Source organism: Peromyscus maniculatus, chromosome X (assembly GCF_049852395.1).
Source record: "Peromyscus maniculatus bairdii isolate BWxNUB_F1_BW_parent chromosome X, HU_Pman_BW_mat_3.1, whole genome shotgun sequence".
Lineage (NCBI taxonomy): Eukaryota > Metazoa > Chordata > Mammalia > Rodentia > Cricetidae > Peromyscus > Peromyscus maniculatus.
Window position 1 is genome coordinate 55,587,403 of NC_134875.1, and position 16,490 is coordinate 55,603,892.

The following is a 16,490-nucleotide window of genomic DNA, read 5'->3' on the forward strand; positions in this document are numbered from 1 at the left end:
TTACCAATCAAGAGTGACGTTGCTTTCACACAAGTGAAGCAAGGTCACGAGGGTACGGTTTACCTAGTTTTCACCCATCCTCACCTCCTAGGCAAGAGCCCTACCTGCATATCATTCTCTTTAGGTACTAAGCAGTTTCAGAGGCCAGGTCGCGGTAGTCTGGCATACCTTCCATGTCCTGATCAAAGATGCACTGTCTGCTGATCATGCTATGATTTCTGCCTGACTAGAGCAGGATGTTCAAAAGGAGAAAAACAATGATTGAATCTGGAGCCCTGGTTTTTTTTTTTCTTTTTCGATCTGAGTACAGTTCCTAGCTAGATAAATAACTTCGAATGTATAACTTCCTTTTATAGAAGAGATTGCATGCAATTTCTAAAAGGACATTGAACTTATTTAGAAATGTCTAAATGTTCTTGACAGTATGTGGATTTGTTACCAGTACAAGAATCACTTGGAGTCTATTAAATTATGGGTTTATGTATGGATGTAAGGTTCCACTCCAGGTTCACTAAATAGGATTTTCTTTTTTTTTTAATTTTTATTCTTTTTTTAATTTTTTTTTAAAATTTTATTTTATTTTACAATACAATTCAGTTCTACATATCAGCCATCATCGGAATCATCAGATGCCCTTTTTCTCCCCCCTCCCGCCCCTCTCCCCTTCCCCCCAGTCCACCCCTCATTCCCACCTCCTGAGGACTGAGATTGACCTGGTAGACTCAGTCCAGGCAGGTCCAGTCCCCTCCTCCCAGGCAGAGCCAAGTGACCCTGCATAAGCCCCAGGTTTCAAACAGCCAACTCATTACTGAGGATAGGACCCGGTCCCAGTGCCTGGATGCCTCCCAAACAGATTTTCATTTTTAACAAGCATCTTTGGTGATTCTGCTGCACATTAATGTCTGAAAGAGTACTGATATGTATATACTTACTATCCCCATTCTTAAATAGGAACTATAATTAACTTCAAGTGCTTTTCAGTGGATTATACAGTGATTAAAAATAATATACTTATTACAATCACCTACCTTTCTTAACCATCATTGCTCAAGCACTGTCTGAATAGATACAGACACAATCTTTCCACTGTAAATTTGTATTTGTAGAAATACTGTCTTAGTTGCATTTCTACTGCTGTAATAGAATACCATGACCAAACATAACTTGTGAACAAAAGATTTTATTTCACCTTATAAATTGTAAGTCCTGAGGGAAGCCAGAGCAGGAACTCAGGGTAGGAACCTGAAAGCATAAACAGATGTACAGACCATAGAAGAGTGCTGCTTACTGGCTTACTCTCTATGGTTTACTCATACAGCTCTCTTATATACCCTAGAACAACTTGACCAGAGGTGGAACCTCCCACAATGGCCTGTAAAATGCTAGGCCTGGTCTACATCTCCATTGCAGCTTTGTAAAAGACCTTGAGGCAGAGGACTCAGATAAATCACCCTGGACTTCTGACTTAGAATCTCTGGGATCATAAAGTCATACTGTTTTACATGTTATGTTTGGAATTAATTAGATACATAATAGGAAATAAAACATGTTTTTCTTTTTATGTATGTGTAAATATGGGGGTTGTACATGTCTATGTGTGTGTGTGTGTGTGTGTGTGTGTGTGCGCGCACAGGCAGGTGTGTGCAGACATATGTATGCATGTCTGTGGAAACCAGAGGACAATCTTGAGTGTTGCTCTTCATATAATGTCTACCTTTTTACTTTTAATTTTAATTATTTTATGTGTATAGGTGTTTTGCTTGCAAGCATGTCTGTTCACTATGTCTGTGCCTGGTCCTGAGGAGGCCAGAAGAGGGCATTGGATCCCCTGGAACTGGAATTATAGACAGTTGTGAGCTGATTGTGGGTTCTGGGAATTGAGCTCAGGGCCTCCAGAAGAGCAGCCGGTAGTCCTAACTGTTGAGCTATCTCTCCAGTTCCTATCATCTTCATTTTTAGGATAGGGTCTCTCACAGATTTAAACTCATCAAATAGGCTAGGCTGGATGCCCAGTAAGGCCCAGGGTTTGATCCATCTCTATCTTCCCAGCACTAGGTTTACAATCACTTGACATCATGTCAAACTTCCATATTTCACAAAACATTGGTTCTGATGATAAAACACAGGTCCTCATTATTGCAAGGCAATTTCTCCATCCAAAAAAGAATGTTGCTTATTAAAATAAAATAAAAAACTAGAAAAATATTTTTGCATATTAAAATTAACAATTAAGTATTCAAATTCTCAATAGTCTCATAAATTTTAACCCCAAAGTATATAAATTAATATAAAATAAATTATGTGTCTAAGGAATATTTTTCGCCTCATCAGATTGTAAAATAGCAGGAGCAACCTATGTAAATATTTCTACTAATTCATAACTTTTTCTATAAAATAACATGTTTTAAAAGAGCTGTCTCCAATTTAATATAGACCTGGAGCTACAGACTCGGAAAGCAGTAAATGCTAGGAGAAAAGCCAATGTTACATGCAATGAAAAGTAAGGATCTATTGAGTGTCAGTGAGGGTTTCACATATATAACAGAGTAATAAAAAAAGATTCTTTTGAGCTAGTAGTGGTGGCGCATGCCTCTAATCCCAGCACTCAGGAGGCAGAGCAAGACCAGTCTCTGAGTTTGAAGCCAGACTGGTCTACAGAACAAGTTCCAGCACTGCCAGGGCTACACAGAGAAACCCTTTCTCTAAAAATCAAAAATCAAACCAACCAACCAAACAAAAAATTTGCTTTATAATATATCTTATTTTGCCAACATTTGATAAAAAAAAAAACTTACTAGATTTCTTAAAATAGCCTGTTTATCCCTACAAGGAGAAAAGAATCGCTAGAAGGCTGGGCAGTGATGGCACACGTCTTTAATCCCAGCACTTGAGAGGCAGAGGCAGGGGGATCTCTGTGAGTTCAAGGTCAGACTGGTCTACAGGGTGAGTTCCAGGATAGAGAGAAATTATGTCCTGGATTTCTGTTACACAGAGAAATACTGTCTCAGAAAAAAAAAGAAGTTGGATATAAAATATATTTTTATATCACCATAAGAACAAACATATAGGCAAATAGAATGGTGTTTTTTTAAATATATTATACTCATCTTCAGTCACATACAAAAAAAATCAAGGGATGCAAAAGCAGTAAGTAAAGAAAAAGCTTAACTATGGAGCTTCAAATAAACAATTTGTAGTGTTAACCTATCTGCAGTGTGTAAATACTATGACAGCTGACTTCATGGTAGCAATATGGTATCATTTAATAGAGAATTGAGAAGAAATGTACACAGTTATCTATCAGGAGTACACCATCAGCTTAGCAGCCTCCCACATAAAACTGATGAAAACAGGTCCAATACCATGTAAGGAAAAATGAGTGGTGAAGGTGAGAAAACGAAACAGCATTTGTAAAGGAGATCTAGGATAGTCTAGGGAAAACTAGATCAAGCCAGACCGGCAGACACCAGATGCATGGTGCAATCTCGGAGAAGTGGCCACAAGAAAGAGCACAGGGTACATGGACAAAGTGTGTGTGGTGGGGGAGAGATTACACAGACACAGCAGTCATTTGAAGGTGTGTTTGAACAAGCATAGACTTTGGAGTGAGGAGGCAAACCATAGCTCAAATATTGACACCGCCACTTACAAGTCCTAGGACTCGGAACAAAGTTGCATAACCTCCTCCCGTAGCTGCCGTTTTCTTACCTGTAAAACAGAACATGTTCATTGAGATGCATATCATACATCAAGTTCTAGTAAATGTTAGCTCTTAATATTATAAAACATGCAAAATGAAAGCAAAAAGATTTCATTCACTGAAATGAGTAGCTTAATGTTTAAAAGTTAAGAAAATTTATGGGATTTAAAAAGTATTTATTGATCCCAGCTGTAATAATTTGTCTCACAGAGTGGTGCACATTATTTGAGTCACTGATGAACTGCTTAGGAAAACTGAGATTTTTATGTCCAGTTCATGTCAATTATAATTACCAAAGTAAGGCAGTGCTTCAACAAATGATTGAAATTCAGACTGATTAAGGATTCAAGGTATTCCCCCCCCCAAGTCTACAGTGAGCATAAGCATAAGTGTGGCTATTGAGAATTCAAAATGTGTATAGTAAAATAGGAGATGCGCTAAAAATGTAAAATGTACACAAAATTTCAAAGCTATTACTATCTTGTTGATAGTTTTTCATTAAATATTTGTTAAATATCATGCCATTTTGAATATTCTGCCACAATGTATTTTTCTTTATTCTTCTCTTACACAGTACATCCAGCTGCAGCCTCCCCCTCCCTCCCATCCTCCCATGCCTCTCTCCCTCCCCCAGATCCACTGCTCCTCTGTTTCCCTTCAGAAAAGAGCAGAGCTCCCAGTGATATCAACCGGACATGGCATAACAAGATGCAGTAAGACTAGGCACAAACCATCATATCAAGGTTGGACGAGGCGACCCAGTAGTGGGGGGAAAGAGTCCCACGAGCAGGTAAAACAGTCAGAGACAACCCCATTCCCACTGCACAACTATAAGGTGTATGCAGAGGACCTAGCTCAGACCCATGCAGGCTCTGTGATTGCTGCTTCAGTCTCCGTGAGCCCCTAAGCGCCTTGCTAAGTTGAATCTGTGGGCCCTGTTCTCCTCTCTGCCGGTGTCCTTGACCTTGCTGGCTCCTGCAATCCTTTCTTTGCCTTTGAGTTCTCCTGACTTTGCCTAGTGTTCGGCTGTGGGTCTCTGCATTTGCTCCCATCAGTTGCAGGAGGAAGCCTCTCTGATGATGATTGGGCTAGGCACCGATCTATGAATATACGAGAATATCATTTGGAATCATTTCATTGACTTTTTTTGTCAGTTGTGTTTGGTTCTACCATAGGTCTCTGAGTTATCCAGCTTCTGACTATTAAAATTAATTTCACTTGAATACTTATACCTTTAAAATCTGTTTATACCACAAAACTCAAAATTAGACATGTGACTCAAAATATATTTCTGTTGAACAACCATCAGCCTAAATCATTTTAAAATATACTATATTTCAAATTATTTTTTTAATTTCCCACAAGATGAATGATATACATTCATTTTAAAACGCAAAATAAAATTAAGGAGAAAATAATAAAATATTAATATTAAAATCCTAAATTTTGCTAAATATTCCAGTTTCTTTTGTGGTAAATATAATTTTATTGCTGAAAAATCTCTATTTCTCTCTTTCTATTATATATTTCTTTGTTGAGATTATGTTTACCTTTTTCATTTAAATGGTTTATTTTTTTTCAGAATATCACATGTGAGTAGCATACTTACATCATTTCTATCATTCTCCTCCCTGCCAACTCTTCTCATTCCTCCCACTCCCTTACTGACTGCTCTTCTTCAAATATTTTATATGTACACACACACACACACACACACACACACACACACATATATATATATATATACACACACATATATATGTGAATACTGGGTCAGTTTAGTTTTGCTCATGTATATTTATGGCTGACCACTTGGTATTACCTAACTATCAGTAGTCTCGCCTCTAGAGAAAATAGGTTTTCCTTGTCTCAGCAGCCATTCATTGCTTGTAGCTCTTCATCTATGCATGAGGTCCTGTGGTATTTCCCCATTCACAATGGCATGCTAACTGATGTGGTCATTACGTAGGTCTTATTTAGGTGAACACATTGTTGAGATTTCATGGGTGAACGTATTCATGAGATTTTATAGTTTCCCTGTCATATCTAGAAGACACTATCTAGCAGCAGAAACCCTAGTCCTCTGGTTCTTATAATGTTTCCACTCCTTCTGTGATGCTTCATTTGCCTTAGGTATAGGAGTTGTGTTGTAGATGTAACAACTGTGGCTTGGCTCCCCACATTGATTTATTCTCTGTATTTTTACCACTTATGGATCTCTGTAATAGTCTCCATCAGTAGAAGTAAAATGAAGTGCTGGTGACCATGTCAGAGGAGCATCAGATGGTAGTTGACTTCAGGGTGTCAGCCCACCAGGAGGTGAATCCCTGATGGGTGAATCTCAGACAGACAAGGCCTCAAGACCACAAACCACAGAATGTCTTTTGCTTCTGCTACCCTTCTCTGCTATCTGGCATGGTGTGACTGGGTATAGTGAGATCCCCACTGCCTGTAATGTGTGTTTATCTCATGGAAACATCCCATTCTACTAGGTATTTTTACCTATGGATTATTATGAAGATGATTTATTCTTAAGCTATACTGTCTAATTGATAATAATAATGTTACTTACACAGAGTTTTGATGATAAAAAACATAAACAAGGAAGTGTCACACAGCTAGAACAGATGATTTCTATTAAGGAGCTGTATAGACTGTGGTTTAGGTCAATGATTAAGAAAAACAATTGAGTCCCAGTAGCCTAACTAGTTTAAATTCTTACCTTAATATTGGGAGATGTGTTCACAGGTTTTGGGGTGCATCATAGCTGAAACAAAGCTTTGAAAATATCTTAAAGTTAGACTAAGATGTTTTGTCAAATAACTTTGAGGTGAAAAACCCAAGAAGACAATCTAAAGTTCTAGAAAGGCACATAGTTGAATGAGGAACTCATTAAGGTCAGGGGATGAGAACAAAGCAGCCCAATTATTACCAGCTGACACACTTTTCTTGCTAGGATTAGGTGATGACCAATGGGTATAACTCCTTATACTTATTTCTGCTCTCAATCTCCTGACATAAAAATCTACTTATGAGTGGGTATGCACCCTAAAGATTTAAAGTAGAGCTGACTCATTCTTTTTCATATATAAAAGTTTAGATTTGTGACTACTTTAAGGTTACATTTCAAGATGAGTAATAAAGTGATTGGTCCTTTTTTTTTGTACCTGCAAATGACAACCTGCCAGTAAAGTACCTGACTGAGAAGGATATTTTCCTTTCTTACACAGTTAACCTATAACAAGTTGCTTGGGTGTGAATGTATGTGAGCCCTTGGGATAATTTGTTTTTCACCTGTAATACATAAAATGTTTAATCATGTTAAGGGATACAGAAAACATGATTTTTTTTTACTTGTAGTCATTGTAATCATTCACTTGAAGAACAGAATGTAACCACATTGTAATTTTTATATTGCCTGAAAGATTTTGATAGGGTATATAAGTTGAAAGGGAAAGATTAAAGAGAGAGTTTGAATGGGTTAGAAGAACATCGAGAATGAGAAAAATTAAAGGAAAACATCAAGAATGAGAGAGTTAAAAGGGAAACATTGAGAGTAAAGATAGAGTTAGAAGAAAGAAAGACATCAAGAGAGGCAGAAGGGACATTTCTGGATAGAGATAAGAAAAGAGAAAAAGAATACTGAATGAAGAGTACAGAAGAATAAACAAGGAAACCATTAAAAGAGTGTGTGAATGTCTTTCCCCTAACACCCTCAGACAAAAACCTCTAGTACACTTCAACTCTGTGGATCCCCCTTCAGCCCTGTGCTGTTGGGGGATGGCCCCCCTGGCAGTGATAATGAAGATTCTTTGATAGGAGTGAGACATACTTATTTGTGGGCATCATTACATTGACATTTTTTTTTTTACTCCAGTCATGTTTGGTTCTACCCTAGGTCTCTAGGTCATCCAGCTTATGGTGCTCCAGGCAGTGTCAGGGGTGGGCTTGTTCTCCTGACATGGATTTTAGACTGGACCAATCATTGGTAGGCCACTCCCTCAATCTCTAGGTCATCTTATCCCAGCACATCCCATAGGCAGGATGGACTGCAGGTTGAAGGTTATGTGACTGGGTTGGAAAGTTTTGTCTGGTTACAGAAAATGACCAGTTCAGGCTCCATATCTGCTATTGCTGGGTGTCTTAGCTGAGGTCATCTTTTTAGAATCCTGGGAGAGTCTCTTGCTCCAGGTTTTTACCTGATCCTGAAATGCCCCTCCCTTCCAGCAGTCTCTTACAGTACTCTCCCCCTCTGCCTGACCCTCCCCCAAAACCTGATCTCTCATGTTTCCATCTCCACTTGCCTGCAGTTCACTCATGGAATCTCATCAATTTCCCCTTCCCAGGGAGATGTAGGCATCCCCTCTTGAAATCTCCTTGTTACCCAAGAGTGATATAGCTGGGTTTTGAGGTAATTGATTCCCAATTTTCAGAGAAATCGCCATATTGATTTCTAAAGTGACTGTTCAAGTTAGCACTCCCACCAGCAATGGAGGAGTGTTCCCCTTACTCCACATTCTCTTCATCATGAGCCATCATTTGTGTGAAAATACATATTTTTTTAAGTAAACATAAATCTAGCCAAGGAAGTGAAAGACTTTTTTTTTGTTTGTTTTCGTTTTTGTTTTTTTTTTGAGATAGGGTTTCTCTGTGTAGTTTTGGTGTCTGTCCTGGATCTCGCTCTGTAGACCAGGTTGGCCTTGAACTCACAGAGATCCATCCACTTGGTTCTGCCTCCTGAGTGCTGGGATTAAAGGTGTTCACCACTGCCACTCGGTGTGAAAAACTTCTATAATAAAATTTTTAAATCTGTGAAGAAAGAGACTGAGGAAGACACTGGAAGATGGAAGATCTCCCATGCTCAGGGTTGGTAGAATTAATATTGTGAAAATAACCACCCTACCAAAAACAATGTACAGGTTCTAGACAATCCTAACAAAAATCCCCATCACAGAAAGAGAAAAGGAATTCTAAAATTCACATGGAACCATAGAAGACCCCCAATAGCCAAAAAAAATCCTGAACAAAATGCACAATGCTGGAAGAATTACCATACTAGATGGTCAAGCTATGTTACATAACTATAGTAATAAAAACAGTACAATACTAGCAAACAAACAATAATAATAAAACCAGATATGTAGTCAATGGAACAGAATAAAAGACCCAAACATTAATGCACATAACTACAGTCATCTGATGTCAGAAATGAACGCTGTAGAAAAGAAAGCATCTTCTACAAATGGTACTGGGACAATTGGATGTCTACATGTAGAAGAATAAGATTAGACCAATATCTACCACCTTGCACAAAAACTAGCTCCAAATGGACAAAATATCTAGTGTGAAAACTGAATTGCAGAAACTGCTAGAAGAGCATACGCAGTAACCTAAAAGATATATGGACTTCCTGAATAGGACTATTTCTCTCAGGAATTGAGGCAAATAACTGAAAAGTGAGACCTCATGAAACTACAAAGCTGCACAGAAATAAACAATAGAGAGTGAAGAGGAAGCCCACACAGTAGGAGATAATCTTCTCTAGCTATACATTTGACAGAGGATTAATGTCCAAGATATACAACATAGAGTCAAAAAACAAACAACTCAAGCAAATGGAGTGTGGTTATGACCAGAAAGTTTTCACACATACAAAGAAAGAAAAGAACAGGAAAGAAAGATAACTAAGAAATATCTTTTAAAGTGTTCAGGCCAGGCGGTGGTAGTGCATGCCTTTAATCCCAGCACTCAGGAGGCAGCCTGGGCTACAAAGTGAGTTCCAGGAAAGGTGGAAAGCTACACAGAGAAACCCTGTCTTGAAAAACCAAAAAAAAAAAAAAAAAAAAGTGTTCAACATCCTTAGCAATTTCGGAAATGCAAATTAAAATTACTTTGAAATTTTATCTTACCACAGTGAGAAAGAATAACACCAAGAAAACAACTGACAAAAAATGCCGGCCAATATGTGAGAAAAGGGATCCCTCATTCACTGTTAGTGAAAGTGCTAACTGGTGCAATCACTAAGGAAATTAGTGTGGAGAATTCTCAAAAAAGATAAAAGTAGATCTGCCATATGGCTCCGCTGTGTTATTTCTTGGCATATGCCCAAAGTACTCGATTTCTTACTCCACAGATACATGCTCAGCCATGTTTAGTGTTGCACTATTCATAAGAGCTAGGAAATAGAGACAACCTAAACGTCCTTCAATATATAAATGGGTAGTAAAAATGTGATACATGTGTACAATAGAATTTCTTATTCCATAAAATTGAATTATACTATATATACTATTTTCCATACTTACTTTTCACCCAATTATTCAGGATAATCTTTGTACAATATCTTTAAAATTATGTGAGCTGAAATGATTTGCCAGGGTCTAACTCGGTAAGTTATCCTGATCTAGCCTCTCTGCATCTTCCCCATGACCCCAGGTCCCACATTCAGGGACCTGGCCTAGTTTGGCTACTGCTACCTTCACCATCCCTAACTTCTAGGCTTCTGCTTGGACCCTCTCTGCCTGCCACCAACCTACATGCCCCTGTCATGTCACATCAAACCTTTCCACCCATCCAGATCCTGCACAAACTTTGGCAGAGTCTGGTCAGGTGAATTTGTCTGATTCTGCCTGCCATACACCTCCCCCAAGCCCCAGAACTACTCCTGCAGACTTATACCAGGATGCACATCTTGCATGCCAGACTAGTCTGCTATATCTACCTGAGTTCATTTCAACTAAGCCACATCCATTCTGCAGGCCTAACCAAGGCTACACATCCTGTATTTTGCCCCAATCTGCACTGTCAATGTCAAAGAACTAACAAAAGAAGTCCACATGCGAAGATCACATAGAAAAATACAAACAATAGGAAAGATCAAGGCAGTACCTCCCCTCCTCAACTGTCAGTCATATAGAAACATTTACCAATGATAATTTCCTAGATGAACTCCAGGTCACAGAATTTAAAAGAATGATCGTACACTTATAAAAGAAGGAAGTTGGATTCACTCCATGTAAGTCAATAATCAGGAAAACGCAAATGAAACAAGAACATTCTCCTTTTTTGTTTTTCTTCTACACAATCTCACTCTTTAGCTTAAGCTGACCTCACTATATAGAACACACTGGCCTATGACTCATGTTGATCTTCCTGCCCCAGCCTCTTGAGTGCTGGGGTTCTACATGTAACCTACAATAGCCAGTTAGAATAGCTAACACTGTCTTACCATTTATGTTGGAAGTGCTTTTTGCTTCATGTTACTCAGGTTCCTTCACCATATATCTTACAACTCACAGATGCACAGATATTAAAATAAGGGGAATGAAGTTATACATCAGAAGCCACAGCCTGAACATAGATAGTGGACTCCTCATGCTGTCATCGAGCAACTTCTAAAAGTGATGATTCTGGAAAAAAATGAGCACTTTCATGAATTGCTGGTGACTGTGAGTGAGAACTGGTGTAACTCTTCAGAAAGATTATTTGGAAACGTGTATTAAAAGCCTTACAATGCCCAAATATATAAGTATACCCTGGAGGGGCCATCAGTTTGAGAGGGTGGGGAGACTTGCATGCTGTGGGATGTTCTGTATGTCCTGTGGGAGCCCTTCTTGGGTTCTTTGTGGCGTTACCCAGCAGGTCCGCATAGAGGATGATTAGGACCATGGGCCTGAGTGCAGGTGTCTGAGATGGTCTGCACTTGGCTGTGCTGGGGGATGGTCTGTATGTCAAGTTGCTCTGATTGATCAATAAATAAAACCTGATCGGCTGTGGCTAGGCAGGAAGGATAGGCGGGACTAACAGAGAGGAGAAATAAAAGGACAGGAAGGCAGAAGGAAGGACTGCCTGCCAGACGCCACCATGACCAGCAGCATGTGAAGATGCCTGTAAGCCACCAGCCACGTGGCAAGGTATAGATTTATGGAAATGGACTAATTTAAGCTATAAGCACAGTTAGCAAGAAGCCTGCCACGGCCATACAGTTTGTAAGCAATATAAGTCTCTGTGTTTACTTGGTTGGGTCTGAGCGGCTGTGGGACTGGCGGGTGACAGAGATTTGTCCTGACTGTGGGCAAGGCAGGAAAACTCTAGCTACACAAGAGAGAGACTGGAGGAAGGGGGCATGGGCAGTGTTGGAAGGAGGGAAGTGATAGGATGGAGTATTGTAATTAGATTTTAACCCAAATTTTAAAAATTGTAAAGACAAAAATCCTTAGAACAATTCTGTAACCTGGATATTCTGTGATTATTACTACATCCCAGGTGAACAGTCACAAAAGTGACCTGTGTAGAGGCTGTGATCACAGCAGAAGGCAACTTTGGCTGTATTGAAGCATAATTGACTGAAGCAGGTTTGAACTTTGAGGAAGGTTATGATGTCACATTGCTAGCTGATCGGGACTGAGAGATTTAGCAAATAAATGATGTCATCAAACACAAAAGTTCTCTATCTCTCTAGCCAAGTTTTGCCATGCCAGGTGTGAGCTTCATCCTAAAGCTGGGTATTTCTCTCTCGTGTAATCAGATGGCTTAAGATTATGGTAATTGTGGCTACATTTGTTTTTATTTCTGTCCCTCAGGAGATGAGGGAAAAATCTTTCTTGCCAATTGTGGGATGAAAAATCCATCTCTTACATATGATTGATCCATTAGAAGATGGTTGGTCATTTACAGCCAACCATAATGGTCTCCAAGTAAATTTTATGTCCTGGCTCATCCAGAATAGTTAAGCTCTGTCTCTTTAAATGAATAGTGGGTGGGATGGTGAGGGATGCATCTGGATGGCTGTGCTGTTGAGGAAGAATGGAAAAACTGATATTGGATAACTGTATACTACACTAGGAGCCTCAAAACTGGGAATGACCCAGGATAGTTTGGACCCTCAAAGAGGTCTCTGGGCAGGAAGTAAATGGCAGCAAGAAGACAGGCCAAATAACTTTTGGAAGGAAAGAAGGTAAGGCATAAACAACTGAAGTAGTTCAGACACTCAGGGAGAGGAATCAGAAGGGGAGAGAGAGAAAGAGCATATAAACTAATTCAGCATAAGATCCTTATGTGATAGAAATCTAAGGAATTCTTGGGACCCTGGAATCAAAAACCAAAAAAAGGTTCAGTTCAATCAATTACCAGGTCCGATAAGGCTTCTCATTCAGGCTAAATGGAATTCATGTGTCTGCACCCACTTAATAACTACGAAAATACTGAGCTGGACCAAGTAAAGGGAACTCCAAGAAAGTCTATACAGTTGCCACTGTTGTCATCTACACAAAACCTCTTTCTTAGAATGTTGGCCTCCTTGAAGGACCAGTTCCAGATGCGCTAGGCTCATCTTTTCCTCCAGAAGTAGGTAGAAAGTAGGCATAGAGTGCCATTGCACAAGATCCCTGGAAAGAGAGCATTCTGGTTGTCTTCCCTTCAAATCTTGTCAGGGTTTTCCAAGGCTTTCACTGGGCATTGTTCGTTTATTTAGCAGGTTCATAGCATACACACTGTCTTAGTGGTTCTATTGCTGTGAAGAGACACCATGACAAAGGTGACTTTATAAAGGAAAATATTTAATTGAGGTGGCAGCTTACATTTTCAGAGATTCAGTTCATTATCATCATAGCGGGGAGCGTGGTGACATGCAGGCAGCCATGGTGCTGACTATATTTTGGCTTGCAGGCAACAGGAAGTGGTCTATCACACTGGGTGGTATCTTGAACGTATATGAGACCTCAAAGCCAGCCTCTAAAGTGACACGCATCCTCCAATGAGACCACACCTACTAAAAAAGGCCATACTTCCTAATAGTGCCACTCCCTTTGGGGGCCATTTTCTTTCAAGCTACCACACACACCATAGCATAAGCTATTCTCCTTCCTTCAGTCTACCTTTCTAGGGCTCTTCCCTACCAAAGATATTCAGTGTTACTCATCTCTCAAGGTCCAACCCATCATCTTCCCTCATGACAACTTTACTGAGTCTATAGATCCTCCACTTCTTTGACTCCAATTTATCTGACAGGACCTTATAGCTTGAAATTATTTTTTCTAGAAGTTGTTATACCCACCCAGGTGTCATATGTTTCCTATGTTCACTCTTACCCCATGAGTGAGGTCATGGGATAATATTTTGTAATTATTTTCCATCTTTCATAGACTTTTAGGCTATTGAGTGATCTGTGACTTGGTTTCTCTGTTTCTCTGCTTGTCGTTTCTTAATCCAGTCTCTATAAGGAAATGAGTATACTCCTCCCCTCGGTTATATCCACTAAATGTCTCCATTGCACTCAAATACTTATTACAGATTAAATATTTACCATAGCGTTCAGGTCCTGCAAAACCTGGATCATGGCCACCCAGCTAAAACGGCCACTTCACCCCTCCATTGCTATGCTCCAGTTACACTAGTTTTCTTTGGCTCTTAAATGGCCAGGTGCTTCACTGTCATTGAGCCTGATTGTCGGTTGTTTATTCTTCTGTTAGGCTGACTACCCACCTGCATCTTCTACTTACCATTTAGATTAGTGCCTGCTTAAAGCCCTCCTCTCACTTTCTGGTATAAATTGTGATGTTGTCATCACACAAATTCCTAGAGTTGAGCTAAGGATACAGTCTGTGGGTAGAATGCTCGCCTAGCATGCATGAAGCTCTGAGTTCAATCCTCATTCCTACATAGTGTGGTGGTACACACAAGTAATCTTAACACTTGGGATGTGAAGGCAGGAGGAACAATGATTCAAGGTACTCTTCAACTGCACAGCAACTTTGAGGCCTGACTGGTATATTGCATCCCTGGAAAGAGAGCAGAGGGGGAAACCCTGCAGCTGGGTGTGGTAGCAAGTAATCCCTGCACATCAGAGCTGGAATCAGGAAGATGACTACCATTTTATGGTCAGCCAAGATCCACAGTGATATGCTGAATAAGTACAAGCCTGAACCTCTTATTGATCACTTTGTTTACTGTATCCTTCCTCCACTGGATTGTATATTCCACAATTATAAAGACCACACCTATCTTACTCACCTGGGAACAGCTAGCATCTAGTTCAGTGCCTGGCAGTTGATATACCCCAAGAAACTGTAGGCTAAAAGGTAAGTTGTTATTTTTACATTAAAACTGCATTCATATCACAAAAATAATGAGTGAGGCAAACTGCTGAAGGAAGAGAATTAGAATCAGCCTAAGGAGTGGCTCACTTTCCCATTTTATTATCTAACTTATTTTTGGATCTTGAGTAAGCACAAAAATATGGCTGAGTTGTTGACTTGAGATTTTCCCACTAAAAGGCCCTCATTTGATCCTGGTCGAGATCTTCTCTCCTGAGGGAATCCCTCCCTGTCTCTGCCTTGAATCCCTAGGCTCCTATGCCCCTGTTCAGGCTCTAGTCTCTCTCCTGTTCTTTCATTAATATCCTTGGGTGAATAACTCACTAAGAGCATGCAGACTTCTTTGTGATGTGTCTTCATTCCCCTTATCTGCTAATAAATGTGCAAATGTTCTTTGCCAGGTCATTATGTTATTTAGTTTATCCAAATAGGACAATTAGTCTCTATGATTTCATATGAGTGTTCTGGGTTGATTTAGGGGAAGTTGTTCTCCAAATGGGTCTCTATGCAATTCATTTCATTGGCTAGTGTTTTCTAGAACAATTCATGCAGTCTCTTATTTATTGGATATTTATGCAGTACTATATACCAAACACTGGAAGGCCAAATCAATAACTCTATGTTAAATCTTTTTCTGAGCTCAAATTTGATGTGATGTTTTTTGTTTCACCTTATATTTTATTTTGTCATGTTTGGTTGTTATCTCTTAGAAGCCTGTACTTTTCTAACGAGAGATAGAAAGGCAGTGGAGGTGGGGATGAACTGGGAGGAGTAGCAGGAGCAGAAACTGCAATCAGGATATATTGTGTGTGAAAAGAATCTATTTTAAATAAAGGGAAAAGTTGAACTGTCCACAGTCTTTCTCTATTATCTGTGTATACTTATTTCAAACAAATAGGTTCTGTTTGGTACATGAGATCCAAACTCACGTTGCTAAAAACAGATCATCGGGTTGTCACTTGATGCTGCTGAGTTTTATTTCTTTTGTTTTTCCTAATTAAGTATGTTTTTCAAATTCTGATTTCAAATCTGGAAGCCAAGAAACTTAAGTCTTCATTTTTATTCTAAAAAGAACTTAAATCTGATAAAACAATCAACTCTTCTTAGACCATCAGAAAATTGAAGTCACAAAACAAATAATTTCCCCAAATAAGAGAAACACAGTTGTATTCTGAGAATAACTGGATCAGAACTCCAAAAGCATAAACCACCTTCAAATAGATGAAATTTGTATGTGCTTTTCATCATCACATTATCTTTTTCTTCATTATATATTTTGTGTTGGTGAGTATTCACTGTACAACGTCCTTGCTAGGTGATTAAAGAAATTTCTTTCAAGAATATCTCATATTAGTACTTTGACCATACTCACTCCTAATACTCTTCCCTTTCCTCTCCTCCTTTTCTCTTATTTCTTTCTTTCTTTCTTTCTTTCTTTCTTTCTTTCTTTCTTTCTTTCTTTCTTTCTTTCTTTCTTTCTTTCTTTCTTTCTTTCTTTCTTTCTTTCTTTCTTTCTTTCTTTCTTTCTAGACAGGGTTTGTCTGTGTAGCCTTGGCTGTCATGGAACTCTGTAGACCAGGCTGGCCAGAACTGACAGAGAACTGTCTGCCTCTGCCTACCTCTGCCTGCCTCTGCCGGCCTCTGCCTGCCTCCCGAGTGCTGGGATTAAAGCCTGCACCACCACTGCCTGACTCCTC